Source organism: Triticum aestivum, chromosome 4B (assembly GCF_018294505.1).
Source record: "Triticum aestivum cultivar Chinese Spring chromosome 4B, IWGSC CS RefSeq v2.1, whole genome shotgun sequence".
Lineage (NCBI taxonomy): Eukaryota > Viridiplantae > Streptophyta > Magnoliopsida > Poales > Poaceae > Triticum > Triticum aestivum.
In genome coordinates this window covers 168,290,637-168,302,001 of record NC_057804.1, presented here as the reverse complement: position 1 = coordinate 168,302,001, position 11,365 = coordinate 168,290,637, and positions in this window count along the sequence as shown.

Below are 11,365 nucleotides of genomic sequence, written 5' to 3'. Positions count from 1 at the left end.
GGCTCCGGCGATGGTGGGCGGAAACCCGGGCCGCGGTGCATCGGGAGGCAAGTTCCCCATGCTCGCCACGCCTCGTCCTGCATCTGCATTGCCAACTTGGCGCCAGGTGAGCTGCGTACGTACTATGAGTATATCCATCGTCATCATTCATAACAACGCCCTTTTGATTTCCCACGGCCGCTGTGTTTATATTGTTCCATCATCGTACCTCTACCGATGCAAAGTCACATCCTCCGTCCGCTCCAATGGGCCATAAATCCACTTGTTACAACATTTTCCATACTAGATGATCTTTTTGTTTTAACACGGTGCATACCTGAACACTCATACATACGCGCATATACTAACCCCTATGAAAATAAACATGCACACCCTATCATTATAAGCACCTTCAAGAGATCGAGCTTGCATATCATCTTGAGATTTACGAAGTCACCATAGGCGTCTCGTCGTCGATGGAAACGTCTCCTCCCAGTGAAAGCGCATCGCCGAAAATCCTGAAATAAATCCAAAAATAATGCGAGCGCCATGACTTAAACCCTGGCGGGCTGGGATACTATCGTGGTTCTAAGTCTGACAGTAATGTAGGGGGATATGAATGGAGAGGCAAGATCCTAGCTATGGAGTAGTTGTATACGTAAGAGGTTTACGAGTTCAGGCCCTTCTCGGAGGAAGTAACAGCCCTACGTCTCGGAGCCCGGAGGCGGTCGACTGGATTATGTGCGTATGAGTTACAGGGGTGCGAACCCTTTACACTGAGGATGGGGTGGCTTATATAGAGTCCGCCAGACCCCTCCGGCCCTCAGTTATGCAGGGTTTAAGGTACATTAAGATCGGGCGTTACTCGTAATGCCACAAACAAAGTGCTATGATGACCATAAATGCTACTTAATGACCGACCGTTTGCGTGCAGAGTGACTTTAGGTCTCCTGGCTGTCGAGTGGTTGGCTTCATGGTCGAGTGTCTTCGAGTCCGTCGAGTGGAACATTTCTGGGTTGATTGAAAGGTGGTTTCTTCTAGATATGTCCTTGGGGAGGGTATCTTGGACAGGTCCATGACCCTACCCTAGGTACATAGCTTCATCATTAGCCCCCGAATGGATCGAGGTTTGAGTGGGGAAGGAGTTGAACACACTTCCGACCCATTTTCGTGCTATGAGTATGTCTTGTTCTAGATCAATGAACTTAGGAGACGGCACCAACTTCTTTTTCAGTCGCCTTGATCCATTCTTTGTATCCGTCGAGTGAATTTCTTTACTTGGAGAACTCCAAACGACAGAGCGGAGGAAATCTTCCGTCTGACGAGTTGCTCTGCAGCTCGCGGATTTAGCGGGATTCAAATTTCGGGAAGCGCGCGGGGCGGAGGAGGCCGCAGTAATCGGATGGGATAAGGCAGGGACGCCTTGATCTCCGCGCCACCTTTTTCGCCACGTAACGCGTGCGCGACTGTTGTGAGATTTGACATGATCGCCCGGGCCTACAAGTCAGTCACTCGGAAGTAACCTCATATAAGGCGCCGAACGGGGTTTTTTGAACAATGCGTTCTCATTTCCTCCTCTCTTCCTCAGACTTATCTGCCGCGTTCGCTTCCGTCTCAGTGCCGCTGCCCTGTGCGCGTCTCGCCGGCGACGATGGTGAAAGAGAAAACGGCGGCCCTGGAGCGGGCGAAGAAAGCGACGGCGAAGGCGAAGGGAAGGACGACCAGTCGAGGCGGATCTTCATCAAGGGCCGGCCTGCCGTAGGGCTGGATCCAGGGCGACTGGATCCGCTCGACGATTCGTCAAGAAGACCTTGGCGACTTGGCCAATGGAGGACTGAACCCCCATGGATCGGCGCGGCTCCCGGGGAAGGAGTCTGAGCCGCAGCCTCAGGAGGGTGAGTGCGTTCTCTTGGCCACCCATGTCGACCGTGGGTTTTCTTTGCCGCCTCACCCTTTCTTTCGGGGATTTCTGAATTTCTATGGGGCGCAACTCCACCACTTCACACCCAACACCATCGTGTACCTCACTGCTTTCGTGTCTTTGTGCGACAATTTCCTGGGTTGTCGGCCTCATTGGGGTCTTTTGAAGCACATTTTCACCTGTCGCTCCCAGACGGTGAAAAAGGCCAATCCGAGTGACGAGAGAACGCAAGTGATTCAAATGTGTGGGGGTCTTGGGGTTCAAATGAGGGGGAAAAGTTCTTTTCCGGCAATGATCCTACCCGACTCGGTCCGTGGATGGTAGTCGACCTGGTTTTACTGCAAAGACCAGCCGACGCCAGGGCAGTCGATCGGACTCCCTCCTTTTTCCATGGACCGAGTGAGGAAGCCTTCCTCTTTGAAGGTGATCCCGGAAGAGAAGGTGCAGGATAAGGTGCTGGTCGAACGTGTTGTCCAGCTTATCCGTGATGGGGTGACCGGCATGGACCTCTTAGAGGTCTTCCTCCGACGACGCATCCAGCCACTTCAAGCTCGAGACCATCCGATGTGGATGTATTCTGGCACTGAGGACACCACTCGGATCCACCCGAAGGAGGTCGAGGATGCCACGCTGGAGAGGTGGCTGACGAGCATCACAGGGAACAAGGACAACCCCCGAGGAGCCAGGAGGATTCCTCCACTCGACCAATCATACGAAGTAGACCAGGTCCAATTCTGCATCTCTGACTGTGATCCTGCTTTCTTCATTCTGTTTGCTTAAAATCAATCGACTGACTTTTGTCTTGTTTGTTGTCTTCTAGGCCATTACTGAGATGTACTCGATGCCCAACGGGGTGCAAGAACAGGCCGAGGAGGGGGAGGCAAGCGGAGGTGAAAGTGAGGAGGAGTGGCAATCTGATGGTGAGGGGGAAGAGGATGACGACGGCTCCAGTGAAGAGGAGGAGGAGGAAGTCGATCCTCCTCGCATGGAAAGGCGATCCAAGCTCACCCACGACCCCGCGAGCAAGCGTGGCAAAGCGACTGCGCCTGTTGGGCAGTCGTCAAAACGTTCTCGGGCGGCTTCTCCAGCGTCGACTGAAAAAGCGCTGAAGCATCCACGAGCGGCGTCATCAAAGCCGCCGAAGGCCTTGCCCAAGATGAGAATGACCATTCCCACCATATCCGGGTAACAGCAAAACTTGTGTTTTCTCATTTAGCATGGACAGACTTTTGGTCGACTCATTGACTAACCGACTGGTTTCTGAAATCTGCAGTGCTGCTACCTCCGAGACCTCCGCCAAGAACGAAGACCAGGAAATGAAAGACGCTGCCACCTCCAACCTCGGTACGATCTTTGTAGTTTCACTTTTGGGCGATTGGATTTTCGATTTTAACTTTGGACTTTTCCTGAAGCTCCTCCTCATGTCATTGATCTCCCTGATGATGATGACGAGGCGCCGCTGAGGCCGAGGAGGAATAGAAAGGCGCCGACTGGCAAGACCACTCAGACTGCATCAGTGCCTGAGGCACCGGTTCAGGATGGTGGTAATATTACTCGGAATTCCATGTCCTTCGCTGTGCCGCTGACGAGTGCTCGACCTTCGTCGTCGACTGCTGACCCGCCTTCCCTTTTCGCCACACACCACATCCCAGAGGACCAAGCGGGTGCTGCTAAGGAGGCTATATGCCAGGGGGGATCATGATGGAGCAGGTGAAGGCGATCCGGGAAGCCAGCCAAGCGGCCTATGATGCTAGCTCAGCCCTTCAGAGCAACGTCCAGGTTAGTTGGTCTTGTTCTGTTAGGATATGCTATTTGAAGACTTTCTTTCTGAAGATTTTTGTATCTATACACCCACTGGGTGTGTCGATTGAATTGTTGGATTGGTTGGGGCACGCTGAGTGCACCCACTGGGTGTAGTCCCCAAGACTATGGTGGATTGCTGGCAGTCGACTGTAGTCTTTGTATTTTGAATTTCTTCACTCTAACTTCTTCACTCGGTCTGGCCGGACCATGTCAAATGGAATCTTGGAACCAGTGGGGGCACGCTGAGTGCACCCACTGGGTGTAGTCCCCAAGACCATGGTTGACTATGGCAGTCGACTAAGGTCTGAAGAACCTGTGTTTTTTTTGGTAGATCATGATGAGACCATTCTGACTGCTGGCAATTAGCTATAGTGCTATAGTTTTAGGATCATAACCTCTTTGTCTCTTTCGTCCGACTGATCGGACCAAGTCGGAAGAACCAGTGGGGGCACGCTGAGTGCACCCACTGGGTGTAGTCCCCGAGACTACTGTTGAATATTTTGATTCGGCTGTAGTCTTAGAAATGTTACGATTTTTCTCTTAGTCACTCGGAAGCAACCTATGTTTGATGTCTGTCGACTGACCCTTCGCAGAAATCTTGCGAGCTTGTGGTTCTCTATACTGAATTGGAAAAGAAACATATCCAGCTCGACCATGACTTGAAGCTTGTTCAGGAGAACTTTAAGAAGGCGAAAGATGAAGCAAAAGGTATGGTTGGTGAGAATCTTGACGACTGTCTTTATCTTTCTGCCCATTCCTGATTCTGATCTCATTGTCATTTTGTAGATAAAATGAAGGAGGCTCTAAAGAAGAAGGACCATGACCTCGCCGAGGCGCAGAAGGCGGCTTTGGACAAAATGAAGCTTGCGGAAGAAAAACTGGCTTCAGTCGGTAAACTTGAAGAGGAGAACGCCAATCTGAAAGCTGCTCTCGACGTGGCCAACAAGGAGGTCAGCCGTCTGAAGAATGATAAGATAGCTCTAAGTGACAAGGCTAGCAAACTGGCGGGGAAGAAGAACAATCTGGAGGCTTATCTGGGAGGGCTCGCCAAGAAGTTATTCATCATGCTTGAAGGTAATCTCTTCTATCCGACTGACTTGTTATCATCGACTCATCATAGAACTGTTGGCTTAACTTCAAATTGTGTTTACGGAATTCTGCCAAAACTTCGAGGAGGAGACCAGTCGAGTGGAGACAAGCTTGGACCCTATTAACTCTCCTGTGAAGGATGAAGCCGCTATGAACGTGCTCCGACTGGAGTCACGTGTTGCTGGAGTTGTTGACTACTTTGCTCGACTGAAGGTTGCGGCGTCGTGAATCGACACGACACTCTGGTCGGGAGAGATGCTTCAAAATGACCTCGAGTCTCTAATGACTCGACTGAATGAGGTTCCAGGTCGAGTGCAAGAATGGAAGAAGTCTTCTGCCAGGTGCGGCGCTAACGTTGCTCTGTCCCTGGTCCCTGTTCACTACAAGGATGCGCGGGAGGAAAAGCTGGCGTCCATCAAAGTTGCCAATACCAAGAAGCATGGCTTCCAATCTTTCATGGAGACCTTCATTGCTGCTGCCACTCGGATTGCTGACGGAATTGATTTGGACCAGTTTGTCACGCCCTCCAGTCCTCCACCTGAGGAGTAAGAAAAACTTCTATGCTTCGCCTTAAATTTGCCTCGGAATGCCGAGTGGTTTTGTAACCGATAAACTTTTACAGGCTTGACACCTGAGCACTTCTGAATCCGTAGGATGTTATCTGAACTTGGCTTATCGTTGAATATGCTTGCTTTTGCCTTCGAGCGAACTTTGTTCTTCACTCGGAATATGCTTTAGTGCTTGAGACGCAGCCCTGAGGTGAAAAAATCCAGTCGACCTGCACTTCATCATTCTTGCAGGTAGGGATGGAGCACAGATTGCAGTCGACCTGCGTCCTTGCTGATCGGGATGGAGAGCATGTTGTACTTGTGGCGTAGATCCGAAGGAGAAGGTAGCAGTCGACCTGCACCTCGTCGTCCTTATGGATCGGAATAGAGCGCACGTTGTATTTGTGGTGCAGCTCCGAAGGAGAAGGTAGCATTCGACCTGCACCTCGTCGTCCTTGCGGATCAGAATAGAGCGCATGTTGTATTTGTGGCGCAGCTCCGAAGGAGAAGGTAGCAATCGACTTGCACCTCGTCGTACTTGCGGATCGAAATGGATTTCATACTTAGGCGAGTACTTGAACTGCAGCTAAGCCCCTGAGTGGGAGTGTTGCTCTCCACTCGGTAGGGTTTTTAAATAGTTAGGCAAGTAGTGGACTGCAGCTAAGCCCCCGAGTGGGAGGTTTGCTCTCCACTTGGTAGGATTTTCAAATACTTAGGCGAGTACTGGACTGCAGCTAAGCCCCCCGAGTGGGAGGTTTGCTCTCCACTCTGTAGGGTTTTCAAATACTTAGGCGAGTACTGGACTGCAGCTAAGCCCCTGAGTGGGAGGTTTGCTCTCCACTCAGTAGGATTTTCAAATACTTAGGCAAGTACTGGACTGCAGCTAAGCCCCCGAGTGGGAGGATTGCTCTCCACTCGGTAGGATTTTTAAATACTTAGGTGAGTACTGGACTGTAGCTAAGCCCCCGAGTGGGAGGATTGCTCTCCACTCGGTAGGATTTTTAAATACTGAGGCGAGTACTGGACTGCAGCTAAGCCCCCAAGTGGGAGGATTGCTCTCCACTCGGTAGGATTTTTAAATACTTAGGCAGGTACTGGACTGCAGCTAAGCCCCCGAGTGGGAGGTTTGCTCTCCACTCGGTAGGATTTTTCATTACCTAGGCGAGTACTAGACTGCAGCTAAGCCCCCGAGTGGGAGGGTTGCTCTCCACTCGGTAGGATTTTTGAATACTTAGGCGAAACGGATTCGTAGCTAAGCCCCCGAGTGAGAGGCTTGCTCGTCACTCGGTAGGATTTTTGAATACTTAGGCGAAACGGATTCGCAGCTAAGCCCCCGAGTGAGAGGCTTGCTCGTCACTCGATAGGAATTTTTTTACAAACTTAGGCGAAACGGATTCACGGCTAAGCCACCCACTGGGGGATTTTCTCACGCAAACAAAAGCAACAACAATCACTGGGAAAATTATAACACTCTTGTCTTTGATAAACAAACTATAGAGGTACTTTTTATTACATCTCATCCGAATGAGTACTTAAGAATAAAAGGGGCGGAGCAGCTCCGCATTCCAAGCTCGTGGCTCATCAATCTGGCGATCGACATTGTAAAGACGGTACGCTCCATTGTGGAGAACTTTGGTGACGATGAAGGGGCCTTCCCAAGTAGGAGCGAGCTTGTGTGGCTTCTGTTGATCCACTCGGAGGACCAAGTCCCCTTCTTGGAAGGCTTGACTCTTCACGTTTCTGGCACGGAATCGACGCAAGTCCTGCTGATAGATAGTCGATCGGATCATGGCCATCTCTCTTTCTTCTTCTAGAAGGTCGACTGCGTCCTGTCGGGCTTGTTCTGCTTCATCTTCAGAGTAGAGCTCGACTTGGGGTGCATTGTGAAGCAGGTCACTGGGCAGAACTGCTTCAGCTCCATAGACCAGAAAGAATGGAGTCCGCCCAGTCGACCGATTAGGAGTAGTCCTCAATCCCCAAAGAACTGATGGAAGTTCGTCGACCCACGCGCCTGCTGCGTGTTTGAGATCATGCATCAACTGGGGTTTCGGTCCTTTGAGAATTAGGCCGTTTGCTCTTTCTGCTTGTCCATCCAACTGGGGGTGAGCGACGGAAGCGTAGTCGACTCGTGTGCCTTGAGAAGCGCAGAAGGCTCTGAATTTGTCGGAATCAAAGTTTGACCCATTATCAGTGATGATGCTGTGCGGGACTCCATATCTGAATATCAACTCTCTGATGAAGCTGATAGCAGTGCAGGTATCAAGATTCTTGATAGGCTTTGCTTCAATCCACTTAGTGAACTTGTCAACTGCCACCAGTACATGGGTAAAGCCGCTCCTGCCAGTTCTCAGTGGTCCAACCATATCCAATCCCCAAACAGCAAAGGGCCAGACGAGTGGAATGGTCTTCAAGGCTGAGGCGAGTTTGCGTGACATATTGGAATAGAACTGACATCCTTCACACTTGTCGACTATCTCCTTCGCCATTTCATTTGCTCTTGGCCAGTAAAACCCCGCTCGGTATGCTTTAGCCACAATGGTCCAAGAGGACGCATGATGACCACAAGTCCTCGAGTGGATATCGTCAAGAATTATCTGACCTTCTTCTGGTGTTATACACTTTTGACCGACTCCAGTCGCGCTTTCTCTGTACAACTGTCCCTTTATCACAGTAAAGGCCTTGGATCGACGGACGATCTGTCGAGCCTCTTCTTCATTCTCTGGGAGCTCTTTCCTTAGGATATACGCGATGTATGGCACTGTCCAGTCGGGAGTGATGACCAAAACTTCCATGATCAGGTCGACCACAGCTGGGACCTCAACTTCAGTCGGATCCGTGACACTTTTTGGCTGCGGGGCTTCTTCGATGAAAGGATCCTCTTGAACTGATGGTGTGTGGATATGTTCCAAAAACACATTACTGGGAATGGCTTCTCTTTTGGAACCTATTTTTTCCAAATCATCAGGCGCTTGATTTTTCAGTCGGGGTATATGATGAAGCTCTAACCCCTCGAATTTCTTTTCTAGCTTTCTCATTGCATTGCAGTAACCAGTCATGGCCGGACTTCTGACGTCCCACTCCTTCATCACTTGGTTAACCACCAAATCCAAGTCACCATAGACCATGAGGCGACGGACGGCGAGTGAAATGGCCATACGCAACCCATACAAAAGTGCTTCGTATTATGCTTCGTTATTGGAGGAATCAAAGTGAATCTGGAGCACATATCTAAGCTTATCTCCTCGGGGGGAAACCAACACTACCCCAGCACCGGAACCATTCAGCATCTTAGAACCATCAAAGAACATGGTCCAGTGCTCCGAGTGAACTTGAGTCGGCAGTTGCTGCTCAATCCACTCGGCTATGAAGTCTGCTATTGCTTGGTACTTGATGGCTTTCTTTGCCTAACTTGATATCCAGGGGAAGGAGTTCAATCGCCCATTTTGCCACTCGACCAGTTGCATCTCTGTTGTGTAGAATCTCTGACAATGGAGCGTCGCTGACGACTGTAATGGAATGGTCAGAGAAGTAATGAGCAACCTTCTTCGTGGTCATATAAATCCCATATACAAGCTTCTGATAATGAGGGTATCTTTGCTTTGAGGGGGTCAAAACTTCAGAAAGATAATATACTGGGCGCTGAACTTTAAAGGCTTTTCCTTCTTCTTCCCGCTCGACCGTAAGTACTGTACTGACGACTTGTCCTGTGGCTGCAATGTAAAGCAGCAAGGGCTCTTTGCTGATTGGGGTAGCAAGCACTGGTTGGGTGGAGAGCAGGGCTTTTAGCTCTGCAAACGCTGCATCAGCTTCATGAGTCCACTCGAACTTGTCTGACTTCTTCATCAGTCGGTAAAGGGGCAATGCCTTTTCACCGAGACGAGAGATGAACCGACTTAAAGCGGCCAAGCAACCAGTAAGCTTCTGGACATCGTGCACACGTACAGGACGTTTCATTCGGAGTATAGTACCAACTCTTTCTAGATTGGCGTCGATTCCTCGTTCGGAAATGAGAAAACTGAGTAAATTTCCGCCAGGAACTCTGAATGTGAACTTTGATGGATTAAGCTTGATATCATACCTCCTGAGGTTGGCAAATGTCTCAGCAAGGTCAGTCAGCAGGTTGGAACCCTTCCGTGACTTGACCACAATATCATCCATGTATGCTTCCACATTCCGACTGATTTGAGTGAGCAAACACTTCTGAATCATCCTCACGGACGTGGCTCCGACATTCTTGAGGCCAAATGGCATGGTGACATAACAGAAGCACCCGAATGGAGTGATGAAAGCTTTTTTGATCTCGTCGGGTCCATACAGACGGATCTGATGGTAACCAGAATAGGCGTCTAAAAAAGACAGGCGCTCACATCCCGCAGTCGAATCGACTATTTGGTCGATGCGGGGGAGAGGAAAATGATCTTTTGGGCAGGCCCGATTGATATGTTTGAAGTCAATGCACATGCGAAGTGACTTGTCCTTCTTGGGGACCATGACAACATTAGCGAGCCACCCGGAGTGGTAAATCTCTTGGATAAACTCCACTGCTAAGAGCTGAGCCACCTCCTCACCAATGGCCTTTCTCTTCTGGACGACGGACCGTCGAAGATGTTCCTTGACAGGTTTCACTTTTGAGTCGACTCGTAGACGGTGCTCAGCCAGCCCCCTGGGAACACCCGGCATGTCAGAAGGCTTCCATGCGAAGATGTCCTAGTTCTCACGGAGGAACTGGATGAGCTCTTCTTCCTATTTGGAGTCGAGTGTTGTAGAGATATGAGTCGGAGCAGCACCGGGGTCGGTCAGGTGAATGTGAATCAGTTTTGTCTCACCGGATGACTGAAATGTTGATCCGTAGCGGGCTTCTTGGCTCGCAACAAATCACTCGGGTCTGCAGTTTTCTGGTATTCCTGCAGCTCTACCACTGCCATCTGAGCATCGGCGATCTTTGAGCCTTTCTGAAAGCACTCTTCCGCCTTCTTCCGATTGCCAGTAATAGTGATCACACCTTTGGGACCAGGCATCTTCAATTTGAGGTATACATAACATGGCCGAGCCATGAAACATGCATAGGCTGGCCTGCCCAAAATAGCGTGATAAGCACTCTGGAAATCCACAACTTCAAACATCAACTTTTCTTTGCGGTAATTCTTGGAATCACCGAAAACCACATCAAGAGCAATTTAGCAGAGTGACTCAGCCTTCTTTCTAGGAATGACTCCATGGAAACTCATGTTGCTGGTACTGAGTCTGGACATCGGAATGACCATCCCTTTCAACGTCTCTGCATATAGTATATTTAGGCCACTACCACCATTCATCAAAACTTTAGTCAGTCGAGTGCCTTCGACGACTGGGTCGACCACCAAAGCTTGTCTCCCAGGGGTGGCTATGTGTGTCGGATGATCAGACTGGTCGAATGTGATGGCAGTCTGAGACCATTTCAGATAACTGGGTGTCGTCGGAGCAACCAAATTCACTTCTCGGTTGATAACTTCCAATCGACTTTTGCTTTCAACATCAGCAAAAATCATCAGGGTGGAATTGACCTGGGGATATCCATCATCACTATCTTCTTTGTCCTCAACTTTGTCCGACTCCTTTTCCTTATCTTTGGGTTGTTTCCCTGGAATTGCTGGATCAAGAGCCAACACTGTCGAGTGGTATGTTTCGGGTAAATGAATTTACCCTCCTCATCTTTCTTCGTGTGGATGTGGCACGGCAAATCCATCACGTCATTCCCTTCCTTGTCCTTCACCTTCTTAGGGTTGCAAGACCCTTTGGGATTCCCTATAACTTTCCTTGAGTCATGGCCAAGGTTTCTCCAGGAGCAGCTGGCTCGGCTTTCCGCTTCTGCTTCCGACTGGAGTTCCCTCCTCCGGTTTCGTGGGAGACCGACTTGTGCTTGCCACTCTAGAGCCGATCCTCTTCTTCACCATTGGCATATTTGTTGGCAATCTCCATCATTCGACTCAGAGACATGTCTCCGGTTCGACCGAATTTTAGGTTTAGCTCTCTGTACTTAACGCCT